Source organism: Leptinotarsa decemlineata, unplaced genomic scaffold (assembly GCF_025532065.1).
Source record: "Leptinotarsa decemlineata unplaced genomic scaffold, Ldec_3_MD MMD2_tig00026299_RagTag_RagTag, whole genome shotgun sequence".
In the NCBI taxonomy this organism is placed as follows: domain Eukaryota; kingdom Metazoa; phylum Arthropoda; class Insecta; order Coleoptera; family Chrysomelidae; genus Leptinotarsa; species Leptinotarsa decemlineata.
Genome location: NW_027412676.1, coordinates 9,798,766 through 9,812,907, shown reverse-complemented (window position 1 = coordinate 9,812,907; position 14,142 = coordinate 9,798,766). Strand labels below are relative to the sequence as shown.

General features: G+C 31.6%; 1 protein-coding gene across 1 annotated transcript in view; it reads right to left on the bottom strand.

Moving 5' to 3' along the window:
* The window catches only part of wech (tripartite motif containing 71 protein wech), a 45,239-nt gene extending 31,620 nt beyond the window's left edge, over positions 1-13,619 (bottom strand). Inside the window, exons 1-2 of the mRNA XM_074180565.1 lie at positions 13,535-13,619; positions 747-969 (exon numbers count right to left, since the gene is read on the bottom strand). The gene's annotated coding sequence lies outside the window, so the exon portion shown is untranslated. The remainder of the gene's footprint in view (positions 1-746; positions 970-13,534) is intronic.
* Between the last annotated feature and the right edge of the window lie 523 nt (positions 13,620-14,142).

The window sequence follows — 14,142 nt, the reverse complement described above, 5'->3', positions numbered from 1 at the left end:
CTTATATTTCAATGGAATGAAGTATAAAATTCCTTCATTTCGTTGCATCTAGAAAATTATACAGACTGCTAGGAATAGTGCAACATAAGGATAATAAACAATTAAAAATTTCAATTACAAAAATAATAAGGTAAGTAACATGGAATAAAATATTCACTATCGGCATTGGAATTACCGGTATTTTTATTTTTTCTTGCATTCAAACCTCTGTTATTTATTCAATATCCAGATCTAGAATGTCAAACATTTACAAGAAATCAAATCATTTCACAATTACGTTTGATGGTTACTAAATATAATTATTGAGGACTAGTACTGTAGCAAAAGCTTCATCAGAAACTTTTGTGTAATGAAAATGACGTTATAAACAAATAATATTAAATGCGAACACGTTTATCAAACATAGATGGGAAATTTTGCAAAAAAAAATAAATTTTGAAAAAATTAAAAATCAGATCACTTTGAACGCTAGTTTTGAGATAATGACGATAAGAGAAGATAAGATGAGGTGAGAAGATAAATAAATATTAATGAAAATAACCAAAAAAATAGTTATCAATTGTATACGAAACTATACATATTCATATTTTCAAGAAAATTCAAAAAGTCGTGAAAAAAAATGAAAATGTATTTCGATTGAAATAACAAATTCTGCTATTAACCTGTAAACTGAAATCAACTTGTCCATCACCAACAGGTCAATGAAAGGTGTATAACAATGATAAAAAATGTAGATAAAAACTTACCTATGATGATGAATTTATATGCCACAGCCCATAGAGACTTCTTTCATCACAACATTTCTGTGTAACACTACTAGACAATCTGCAAAAGTTCCCCTCGTGCAAGGACTTTTCTACCCTAGCCTAAGTCAACTAAGGGTTCGATATGACTGCGCAGATCTACCCCCGCCTTGACTTGATGGACCTTGAAAGGATAGTTCGCCAATTCCACATTGAGAAGAAAGAACTGAAAGTAATAATGATAAATACTGAAATTTCAATGTGTTTTGGATGGGGTGAATATTTTAGGTATCATTTTTTGAATAAAATAACATTTCATATATTGAAACAAATAGTTGCATCTATTGCGATTTCAGAAGGGGTAGTAATGGTTAAAAGGGTGTGGTCAGTTATTTCAGACATCTGATATTTTCAAACAGATTACTTTCTTGTCGAGTACTGTATTTGTAGAAGTGGTCCATATGTTTTCCAGAGCAGAATTTTGGGAAACCAAAACTATTAATGCTGTTTATGAAACAAAACAGCTGAATGGTTACGTTTCATGTAGATGTGATACCATTTTTTTAAGTGTTTGAAAGTAACACATCGACCTCACAATTGTTGATAATGTTGAGCAAATATATAACAGTGCCTATTAATTTTTCACAATTTGCCCTCTTTTAAAATATTTCTTATTGAATGTGGAACTCAATTTTGAACGATCATTAAAAATATTTCTTTTTTTCACATTGATAGATTGAGTTGTACATTTTTGAGTCTTCCAAAATTAAGTTTTGTTCAGACAATCTAGTTCGTTTTATATTATTACATTTCGGTTGGTACGTACTTTTTGTGTGGTCATCCTTTCACATTCTTATTGATTCACAAGTCTCACCTGTTTATATTTAAATTCGAATAAACTAGGTTTTTGCAACTGAGAGACTTGTGAATCAATAAGAATGTGTAAGGATAAACACAAGAACTACGTATACTAACCGAAATATAATAATATAAAAAAACTAGATTGTTTGAAAAGAATTTTATTTAGGAAGACTCAAAAATGTTCAACTCAATTTATCAATGTAAAAAAAATATTTTTAATGAATCTTCAAAAGTGAGTTCCACATTCAAGAAGGAATATTTTAAAAGAGGGCAAATTGTGAAAAATGATTAGGCACTGTTGCATATTTGCTAAATATTATCAAACATTATAGGGTCAGTGTGTAATTTTTATAATTCACTTTGGAAAAAATATAAAATGGTGTTACATCTACATGGAACGGCAATGTTTATGCATAGATACTATAATGGACAAATGAAATGGAAATTGGAATCTCTCACTTCAACAAATGAAAGTTATTATTATATACTGCACCCAGAAATGGTGAACATAATATAGTGAACTGGTATTACACTAAACATCTATTGGAATGAATCGAAACAAAAGTTTCAACATGTTCGTTGAATTGCACCAAGCAGCAAGTACTTCCAAAAATATAGTGAATTAATATTTTGGCTCAAATTTTTAATATTCTTTATCTTTACTTCAATTTCTATCGAGTTTAGTGTTTTTAGAAATACAAAGAATTGTCAAATTTAACCTGAAAGTTAAAACCAGCAGTTATGTGTTCGACAGGGTTTGAAATAATTACAGTCAAGATTTCGAATTGATCTATTGTCCCAGGCCAAAACAAAAATACTGTCGTTTGTCGCTTGTTTCGCTAACCAAGATAGCATCAGGAAGTGACTAAAACATGACTAGTCAGCTCCTGATGATGCTAACTTGGTTGGTGAAACGCGCGTTAAAGGACAGCATTTTTGTTCTGGTGTAGAACAGTGTTTTCAATAGATTCTTTTTACGCCAGAGGCTCCAATTCTACCAGTAATTACTATAATCCCTAGTTCTCCTGGCATGTTTTATCACTCAGGTTTCAATTATTAATTAAGTACCTATGTACAATAAATATTGAAATAATTGGAAAAAACGCCCAAATATGAATTCGCTATATCGATGAAAGAATCCTATAAATAAATCTATCATTCGAATTCGGAACATTAAATAAAAAGTTCAAAAGTATACCCTTCAAAAACTTAATCAATGTTTTTTGAAGAATACATTACTTTTTGGAACATCTTCGTTCATATTTTTTACTAAATTATGATAACATGCACCAAAAAAATCAACCTGATTTTGGATTCAAACACTGAAGCCGCATTTCAATGTAAAGTGGCTGAAACTAATGAAAGAAAAGGTTTCCTGTTGTAAATTGTAGTGTATTTTTGAAATGACTCACTATGTACCCCCTTTTCAGGATACAGTTATGAACATACGATTACCAAATGAAGGTGTAAAAACATTTTTTTCGCAAGTTCAAGGAAATTCACGTGAAAGAGCATGATTTAAAGTGTCCGAAACTATCGTTGAATCAAAACAAATTTTTTGACACACTATGTTCGTTTTTTCGGCGAACATCACTTATTTTATTTATCGATCAAGCCACCAAGCCACCAAAAGAATTTCAAAGTCGACATTGGGGCAGTCATTGTAAATAATAATTTAATAGGACCATCATTTCTTCCGAATGGTGCAAATTACTTACAGTTCCCACAAAATTATTTACCAGAATACTCGGAAGAGGTAAATTTAGGAATGAGGCAAAATATTTGTTATTTTCACAATGAAATCCCAGTGAATTACGATAAAGAAGTTGGGGAATATATTTTCGATCTGTACCTTGGACGTAGGATTGGGAATGGCTTGATTGCACCTATTTCTTGGCCAGCCAGAAATCCAGAAGTCCAGATCTTAACCCTATTGACTTTTGCTTTCGGGGTTTCATGGATATAATGAGGCCTATTTAACGTTACGCATGTCATGGGCATGTTATCACGCAGTTCAAAAAATTTTATATTTCCAACTGTATACCCTTTTATTCGTGTAAAAATCTTCAATTATGTTAGTGTAACCTGACAGGACTAAATAATTTTGTAATGACTCAGTGAATACTATTCAAAAGTCATCAATGGTAAATTCTCAAATTTAGCACCTATTCATGAGCCTCAATTATAAACTTACTAATGTGGCATTAGCATAGGATTATTCTCAAACATAATTATCATCACCCACAGGCTGCACTCAACTCTAGCCCGTTCGCAAGTCCTTCATTATGATTGAATATTTAAATAAATTAAAGAAATTTTAGATGATGAATTATTTTCATCGACTGTTGAATTAAGTTGGTTTTCTTGAGGTTGTACATTTGACCAACAATTATGTTAAGATTGTAACTTGACAGGACCCAAGAATATTTGTAATTCTTCAGTGAATACTATTCAAAAGTCATTGATAGTGAATTCTCATATTTAGCACCTATTCATGAGGCTTTGTGAAAGAAGGATTTATCACAATTATTAACTACTAATGTGGTATTATTATAGGATTATTCTAAAAGTGAATTATCATGAGCTGCACTCAACTATAGCCAATCGCAAATCCTTTGCCATGAATGAATATTTATATAATTCAAAGGAATTCTTGATGATGAATTATTTTAATCGACTGTTGAATTAACTTGGCTTTCTTGAGGTTGTACATTTGACCAACAATTGTGTTAAGATTGTAACTTGACAGGTCTCATAAAGATATTTGTAGTTCTTCAGTGAATTACTATTCAAAAGTCATTAATGGTGAAATCTCATATTTGGCACCTATTCATGAGGCTTTGTGAAAGAAGGATTTATCACAATTATTAACTACTAATGTGGTATTATTATAGGATTATTCTAAAAGTCAATTATCATAAGCTGCACTTAACTATAGTCAATTGAAAATCCTTTGTTTGTAAATATAATAAAGGAATTCTTGATGATTAATTATTTTTATTGACTGATTAATTAAGTTGGTTCTCTTGAGGTTGTTTATGAATAATTGAAAACACATTTCACCAACATAAAGGCAAAATAAAATTCTTCATAGATTGAAGCAAAAACAGAAGATTGTATTGAACATTTGGGAATATTCATTATCATTAAATGTTAATGAAGTATAAAAGAGTTCATTTGAATGAGATACTGAAACTATTATTAGGATTGGAACATTCGGAAGGGTTATTTAAAAATCAGGTCTCAAAATTTTGTTTTTATTTTTTTATTAAGCGTTCTTGTTAATTTTTTCTTAAATTTTATATATTATATATATTGTTTGTGAAATTGACCGCGGTGGTAGTGCGCCCGACTCACGATCGGAAGGCCGTGGGTTCGATTCCCGCCTCGACCAGATATTTTTCCCGAGAGAATCTATCTGGTTGAAGCTGGAATGATTCTGCAACCGTGTTAGGAATCACACGTTAAAAGGTAAGACCTCGTTAGTCCTTAGCTCGCACAAGTTTCTCAACTTCTGAGAGTTGTCGTTCGTATGGGGGTGTCCCCATTAATCGTCATATAAATTTCAAATCTGTTAACATTTCTATTAGACAATGGAAATCTCTAACATTCAACAAGAAACATTGTTAAGTACATTTGAAAAAACGTTTTCATCACAGGTTTTTCGAAGTTCTATAATTAATTACTTCATTCAATAGTACAGATGTACTTACATTTCACAAATACTTTGGACTCGATTTAAATAATTATATAATAATACTAGGTTATTTTCGTCCACGTTGCTGACACCCTATCAGAAAAGGGTTTGGTATTTTGTAGATATCTCAAAAATTATTTGACATTCTCGAATTTGAAAAAGTTTATAAACTGAAACGTGTAGTCTTGCTTGCGCATGACATGCCAACTCTGGACTTTTATTGGGAAAATATTATTTAAACTTATTAAATATCAAAATTGGCAATTGAAAAAATTCAGGCACCTACTGGAAATTATTGATAAATATACGTCGAATAAAAAGTTATTTGAGTGATATAGTCATGTTCATTATAGTTTATGAGATAGTCAAACATAAAAATTGAAAAAAAAATCTGGATTTCATTTTAATAAACAAATGCTATAAATGCTCAAATAGTTCATAAGTTATAATACGTTCAAACATAAAATACCAGATGAGAATGATGGAATGTAGAACAGAATTTTTAAAATCGATATAAAATCTAAATACCTTTTTTTTGAACAATACATCGTTGTTTTTGTTATATTGTGTAGAAAGAGAAAAAATAAAAAAAAAACATTTAATTGTTTGTTACAAATTATTCATTGAATAAACAATGAAAAAAATGGGTCATTAATATTAAGTAAAACTAGTTAAAATTGTTGATTCACAAATCCGTTTTCAAGCATTAAACATTTTTCTTTAGAATCGATTTTTTTTAATCATAATTTGCATCAGACTATTTTTCTAAAAAGAAATTTTAAACAACGCATTTGTTTATAACAATTCCCTTAACGATATCAGATGAATATTGAAAAAAATCAGGTTCATGTACCTTCTAATCATAAAAAACGAATCGATAGTAGTATTGGAAAAAAAAATTTCAATAATTGTTGAAGCATTTCAATTTTCAACCTAAGTAAATTGTTGATAAAAATAACATTTTCTTTATTTTTTCAACTGAAATCTTTTCTGAGACATTTCAAAAATGGCTCCAAAAAAAAGAAAAAAAATTGGATTTGTTTTTTTAACAATTATCGCACTTGAATTGTTCATGTTTATGTAGAAATGAATTATCAATTAACTAATGCACAAATAACTGGAAAATCACAATGAAATTTTTTTGACCGCAGAGAATTGTTCATTCATTTATCCAGTAGATGCCTGAGATTTTTCAATTCTTAATTTTTGATATTTAATAAGTCGAAATAATATTTTTTCGTCCAAAGTTAGCGTGTGTTGCGCAAGCCACAGTACCTGTTCTGGACGTATTTTCAACCCTTTAGGAAAACTATAAATGTTGGTCCTACAGTTTTTGAGATATTTGCAAAAGTCCAAATCCCATTTTTTTCAGACAATTGGTTTTAACTTTTACAATTTCTGCAAACGGCATTTGATTTTTTTCAAAAATCATGTACGCGCTATTCCGAATCCAATGATACCTTGTTCATATTTTTCGAAAGCGGAGAAAAAAGTTTGACCTGGAAGGCACTAAACTAGACTTCTATAACAGAATAACCTTGCGCATTCGGTAAAATTTATATAGTGATCGAAACGTCTGGAACTGTTTTCGTTCGCGTTTATAATTTTCTCTAAAATTAGAATCAGATAAATCTGAAAATGTATTACGTGGATGAACGAAGATGAACTTGTGAACAAAATACAGGAAAACTAAGATTTTGTTCAATGAATATCGGCCTAATCGATTTTGATTTGTTTCATGACACGTGTTCAACAGTTATGTTCTCGCTGTCTCATAATCTCTCAAATGATGTGAATGTTTTGGTATAACCATTGATTCAAAGTTAACTTGGAAACCCCATATTGACAAACTAGCAAAAAATCTATCTTGCAAGGTCTATGCAATCAGGCAGATAAAAAATAAAGTCGGTAATGAAGCTGCTCATACCGTTTATCATGTAATGTTTCATAGTTCATCAATTTATGGGTTGATAAACTGGGGCACATCTGTTCATATCTCGAGATTATTCAAAATTCAAAAGAGAGCAATCAGAGCTTTAGCTGGAATAGGTCAACTGGAGAGCTATAAGAATTGGTTTATTAAGTTCAATTTATTAACTGTGCCATCATGATACATATTCAAGAAAATTTACAAAAGTTCACTGCAAACGGTAACAACCATTCGTATAATACTAGGAACAAGGATAATATTAGAGCACCAAACCAAAGACTCGAAATAACAAGGGGATGTAGGTAACTCATACATATCATTGTGGTTTGTTCATCGATTTTTCTAGAGCATTTGACTGTGTGGATCACTATGTACTAATCCAGAAAATGCATCGCTATGGGGTTCGTGGAGTTGCCCAAGATTGGATGAGGTCCTATCTAGAGAACAGGACACAAACAGTGATAATTCAAGGTGTTCACAGTAAGTCCTTGGCCTGCAAGCAAGACGTTCCACAGGGATCTATACTCGGACCACTGCTTTTTCTTATTTATGCGAACGACTTGATACAATACCTAAATAGTCTTTCAAAGGTACATATAGTTGCATATGCAGACGATACAAATGTTCTGGTCACTGATTGTAATACATTAGCACTAGCAGAAACAACATAATCCATATATGAGGAAATAATGAAATGGGATGATACAAATAATTTAGCACTTAATATCAGCAAAACAGCATTAGTCAAATTCTCATTGCAGAACACCACAGAAACTCTTAAAAAATATGAAGATAGCCAACTAGAGGTGACATCCAAACCAGAAACAAAAATGCTAGGGCTAACTCTAGATCATGAGCTTAATTGGGGTCCTCATATAGATTCACTATGTAATAAACTACGAAAGAACTGTTATGCACTGAGATTTATGTCGAATCATTGTGGAAGAGAGGTTCTCCTAAATCTGTATTTTGCAATCTGTATATTGGCTGTCACTTGTGCTATGGAATCCAGAATTGGGGTATGAGCTCCTCTGCTGAACGAGTATTTATTTTACAAAAGCGCGCGATCAGAATAATTGCTAGTTTGGGATGGCGACACTCATGTAGAAGCTCATTCAAATAGCTGGAAATACTCACAGTTGCTGGTCTGTATATATACGAGATGTGTCTCTTCGTTTACCTATAGGAATAAAGAAAAATTTTGCGCAAACCAGCAAGACCACCCTTACGCAACTAGGGCTAGGGGGTTGTTGATAGCGAATCCTCACCGAACTTCCCTCTATCAGAAGAGTCACCTATACCCTGGGCCCAAATTATATAACAAGCTAGATGTTTCTATCAAGGACTCAATGAACATCTGCATATTCAAAAAACAATTGAAAAAATATCTCATTGAAAGAAACTGCAACACCGTTGACGAGTTTTAATAGTTACTCTCGATAAAAAAAAATTGTTAATTACCTTTATATGTACAGTTTAGTATCTGTCATGTTTTGTTGTTTTATATTTCTATATATATTTGGTTTTAGTTATACATGGACGTCTTCCTTGTCTGACTTCATCTTTACAGAGTGACTATCGTCAATGTAGGTACTGCCTCTATGTATCTTTATTTTTACATTGTTATTTTTACATTTATAAAGCGTGACTCACGGTCGATGGTAGGTTAGACGTTTCTGGAAAACGCAAAGCATGATTTTTCTGAAAATTTCACCTCTCACATTTCCTTACCTGAACTATCGATCTAAAATATTTTCAGCATTGCGGCGTTTCCACTTCTATCAAAAAGTCCTAGCAGTTATATTTTTTTAAATGGAACACCCCGTATACCTACCTGTCTCTATCTGTTTTCGAGATAAAAAATAAATTGTGCTAAATATGGTCTAAAACATAGCCTTGATTGAAATTAAGTACATCAGTACTCTCAATTCATGAAAAGTTGATATTTTGATGATAGTTTGGACAAATTCGAAATATTCAAATAACACCAAGAAATCGACTCCATATCATACAGGGCGTGCTAAAATTACTATTATTTCCATTGTGCATAGTCAAAAGTTCATTTTTTCAAATGAAACCCCCTGTATATCACTCGATAAATTGAAAGATGGTGAAAAATGCTTCAAGATGATATACATGTCCCTATACCTAAATCGTCAAGTTTTCTTAATAAAGCCGTTTTTGTGGAAAAATAGTTATTCACGTTTTACCTACAAGTGTTGAAAGTGGCATTTTATTTTGTGAGTGGGGATTATTGCAAAACGAGCGTCAGCAAGTGGAGCAAACTCACAAGCAAAATAAAATCACTTTTAACAAATGTATCATACAAATTTTTTTGTATAACGTTACTGCTGATAATAAAAAAAAATATAGGGTCCATGGGATTTGAACACACGATTACAAGGCATATGTTACAACTACATACGCCAACTCACGTTATTTTAAGGAGGATTATTGGTTAGTCATGAAGGACTTTCTTCAGTTGGACTGAATACTACTTCCTCATCGTCAGTAACTTCACAGGGATTTAATATTACCAATAGTACGAACTGCATTTGTGAACTTTTCTAAATGATTTTTTGGTAGGTGTTCTGATTGAAGTGTTTCTATCAAAGAGATTTTCAATAACAGTTGTACAAAAAATAATTTTTAAAGAATTTGATTTTTAGGTAGCCGTGGAAATATCAAGCTTATGACAGTTTGGTGACTTTTATAAGTAATTGATAAATGGTTATTGATGGTGTTTCAAAAAATCGCTAAAAATGAATGCAAATATTGATTATTTAAACGAAGTTCTTATGAAATTATTTATTATACACGGACAGTGTGATCAAATCATTGCCAGAACTTGTAGAAAATTCAACCAAATGTATCCTGAATTAACACCAATTGTAAGATTACAAAATAATTTCCTTAACTATGGCTCCATGTTAAAAGCGCCTTCAACATTACCAAAACCTGTTACTTCAAATGAGGACAATACTGTTGACGTTTTGGCATATTTTTATGCATATCCAGAAGCTTCCATTCGCAGTGCAGAAAAAGATTTAGGTGTATCACATGCTTCAGTACAACGAATTTTGAAAAATCACGGAATGCATCCGTATAAATTTACCAAAGTTCAAGCTCTAAAAGCAGAAGACTTCGAACGTAGAATGCATTTTTGTGAATCCCTTTTGATTCATACACAGAAAGATCGGGAATTTTTGTCAAAAATAATTTGGAGCGACGAATCAAAATTTACGAGGGATGGTTTTTTCAATAGAAGGAATAAACATTTTTGGGCTGATCATAATCCTCATGTTACAAAAGATGTTGGGTTTTCAAGAAAAATTTGACCTGAATGTTTTCTGTATTCTGAAGAACAATAAAATTAGTTTTTTATTTATGAAGACACACTGAATGCAGAGAAATATCTCCAATATCTTTGGAAATATCTCCAGAAAGATATCTCCAAAGGAAAATTTGCCTTTAGAGAAATATAGGAATTCGTGGTTTCAACTGGACGGAGCGCCAGCTCATTCCACCCAGGAAGTTTCCAGGAAACTTGACGAACTCTTCGACGATCGTTGGTTTGAGCCCCCTAGGGCTGATCATAATCCTCATGTTACAAAAGAAATGGGTTTTCAAGAAAAATTTGACCTGAATGTTTTCTGTATTCTGAAGAACAATAAAATTAGCTTTTTTATTTATGAAGACACCCTGAATGCAGAGAAATATCTCCAATATCTTCGGAAATATCTCCAGAGAGATATCTCTAAAGGAAAATTTGCCTTGAGAGGAATATAGGAATTCGTGGTTTCAACTGGACGGAGCGCCAGCTCATTCCACCCAGCAAGTTTCCAGGAAACTTGACGAACTCTTCGACGATCGTTGGTTTAGGAGTTTAGGGCCTTGGGATTGGCCACCGAGATCACCCGATCTCACGCCACTTGACTTTTTTATGGTGTGTTTTAAAAGAAAGGGTACACAGTACTCCAGTGCCTACCAAAGAAGAATTGCGACGGCGAATAGTGCGGAGTATTGAAGATCTGGATCCCCAGGAAATTGAAAAAGCAACCACAAGTCGCGTACAGAAAAACATTTTAAAGTGTTTAGAATGTAATGGACAACATTTTCAGCATATATTGTGAAAATGTGATATTTTGTTTACAATTTTGTTATTTTGAATCATTCTATTCTGTTATTGTCTGTACTTTCACATGTTTTAGCCCACAAAATCTTACTTTTTACCTAGAAATGACTGATTTTTTGTACAGTTGTTCCCTGGAAACTTTGAGCCATAGTTAAGAAAATTATTTTGTAACCTTACAAACTTCCTTCCTCTCGTTCATTGGTGTTAATTCAGGATTCATTTGGTTGAATTTTTTACACGTTCTGACAATGATTTGATCACTTTGTTCATATGTATAATAAATAATTTCATAAGAACTTCGTTTGAATAATCGATATTTGCATTCATTTTGGAAGATGATTCGAAACACTGTCGATAACTCTTTGTAAATTACTTATAAAAGTAACCGAACTGCTATAAGCTTGATAATTCCACTGCTACCTAAATCCAAATTAAAAAAAAAATGTTTCTAGAAGAAGCGACTTTATTGAGAAAACTTGACGATTTAGGTATAGGGACATGATATATCATCTTGAAGCATTTTTCACCATCTTTCAATTTACCGAGTAATATACAGGGGGATTCATTTGAAAAAATAAACTTTTGGCTACTTTTATGCACAATGGAAATAATAGTAATTTTAGCACGCCCTGTATGATATGGAGTCGATTTCTTGGTGTTATTTGAATATTTCGAGTTTGTCCAAACTATCATCAAAATAAATGTTCTCAATATTGTGTTTGCTTTTTGTATTACACTGCCATTTCCATATATATTTTTTAAGTGTGATGCTTTTCTTCGTAATGTTCTTGTATTGGATTGAATATATTTTTCTTTTTTATGTAGTTAAGTAAGGTAATTTTACCTCGAAACCAGTGTTTGCTCACTTATCGAGCAGGTATCATTTATGAAAAAAATTGTATTTGCTGTATACATTCTCTCTCTTTTCATTCAAAAATGATATTATTATTATTATTATTATTATATACAATGAAATTATTCATGGTTATTATTTCATGTTGGTAATAAATGTTCAAGAAAATCTTTCAACCATAATGGCAATCCACATATTTTGCCAATTGCTAAATCGCGACACATTTTAAATATCACTTCGTCAATAATGCTTAAGTATTGAACACACCTCGTATGTAAATTAGATGTGAACACAATACATTGTTGCAAAACAATATTCAAAACTATTTATTAGTATCAGTAGGTTATAATGGCTGTGCCATTTTTTCTCTCTTTTGTCAGCACCTACGTGCGTCTTGTTTTCTAAACATATGTTAACTCTTGGAAAGATCTGAAGAAAGTTATAGGAGTTCATTTGAATGACTAACAGATGTGCAATTGAAGCTATTATCGATTGTTCTATACTATTAGTATCCAACATGTGTTGTGTGATATTTTTTCGGCATTTATACGATTCATGCCTAATTGAAATACTCTCTATGAATACAAACTCATACCAAAAATCGTTAAATGAAAAAAATACTATCAGAATACATGCGCTTCATGAACTTTTTCACTGTTCATTGTCCGGGATATATTTATTACACATTAAACAATATTTTTTAAATCTGCCAGACTCTTGGGAAAGGCGACTTTCATGTTTGTGTGAAAAATTACAATAAATAGTAAAACAAGTAATATTTCAATCTGTAATTTCTTATGAATAATAGTTTCCCAGAGTTTAAAGTCAAGGGATTCACTCGTATACTCGTAAATATCGATAGATTCGAATATCTTAAAATGTTTTTAGAGATTAATTTTTGGGAAAGAAAGGTTTCGGCTTTCTACTTCTCCATCTTTATAAAACAATTCTTATAATATATTAGTTTGAAATATTTACATAATAATGAATAGATATGCTTATTTAAGAAGATATTAGGTATAATTTAGGTCGGTAGCCGGGCGGTTCGACGTGGGTGCTTTGTTCACTCTCTTAATCGACCGATGTGTGAGTCAGTGGTTCAAGCCGCAGGCTGACGATCGATTTATTTTTTTCAGTTTCTTGGAATGAGAGTCTTATTCAGTCTATGTATTTTTACATGTCTATGTTATCTTCAGGTTCAAAATCTTGAAAATAGTACACTACTGAAGTTAGGAGGTTAAAAACATAATTCGTTACATAATATCAAATATGACTAGAAATTAATATGAAGGAAACATTTATGATTTATACTTACAAAATATTTGAACAAGATTACTATTTTGCACTTATTTCATTTTCTCGTTTATAATGATAGTGATTGAATGTATGAACTCGAATGTTGGTGTTGAATTTGTTTCATCTGTTATCCTTTTTTTTTTTGTTTTTTCCCCTAGTTTTTAAATTGATTGGAATGTTCGTGCTTTTCGATTATAGTATGTGAGCTCTAGTTAACTTTTTGTAATTTCTAATGAGAAGATGTAAAAATCAGTTCTATTTTAGTAAGTTATTATAGACTTGATTTAGGTTCTTCATATCGCTTCTAGAATCAATACTATTGGGATCTTTTTTATGTGGATCATTTCAAGGAAATTTCTATTTTTGGATTTCGTTCTTTGGACAAAATTTCAACCTAATCACAGTCGAATTTATGTTTATATTCTTTTTTATGTTTGGACAAGCCTGTAATGCCAGTTTTTGAACCTGAAGATGACATAAAGCAAAAATTATGGTAAAGAAGAGTTTTATCCGAACACCAAACCGTCATTTTAACACCTCAACACGTGTTTTGATCATCAAGTGATCATCTTCAAGAGGAAGACTAAACATCTCCAAGAGAAAGATTTAATCTTCCTCTTGAATATG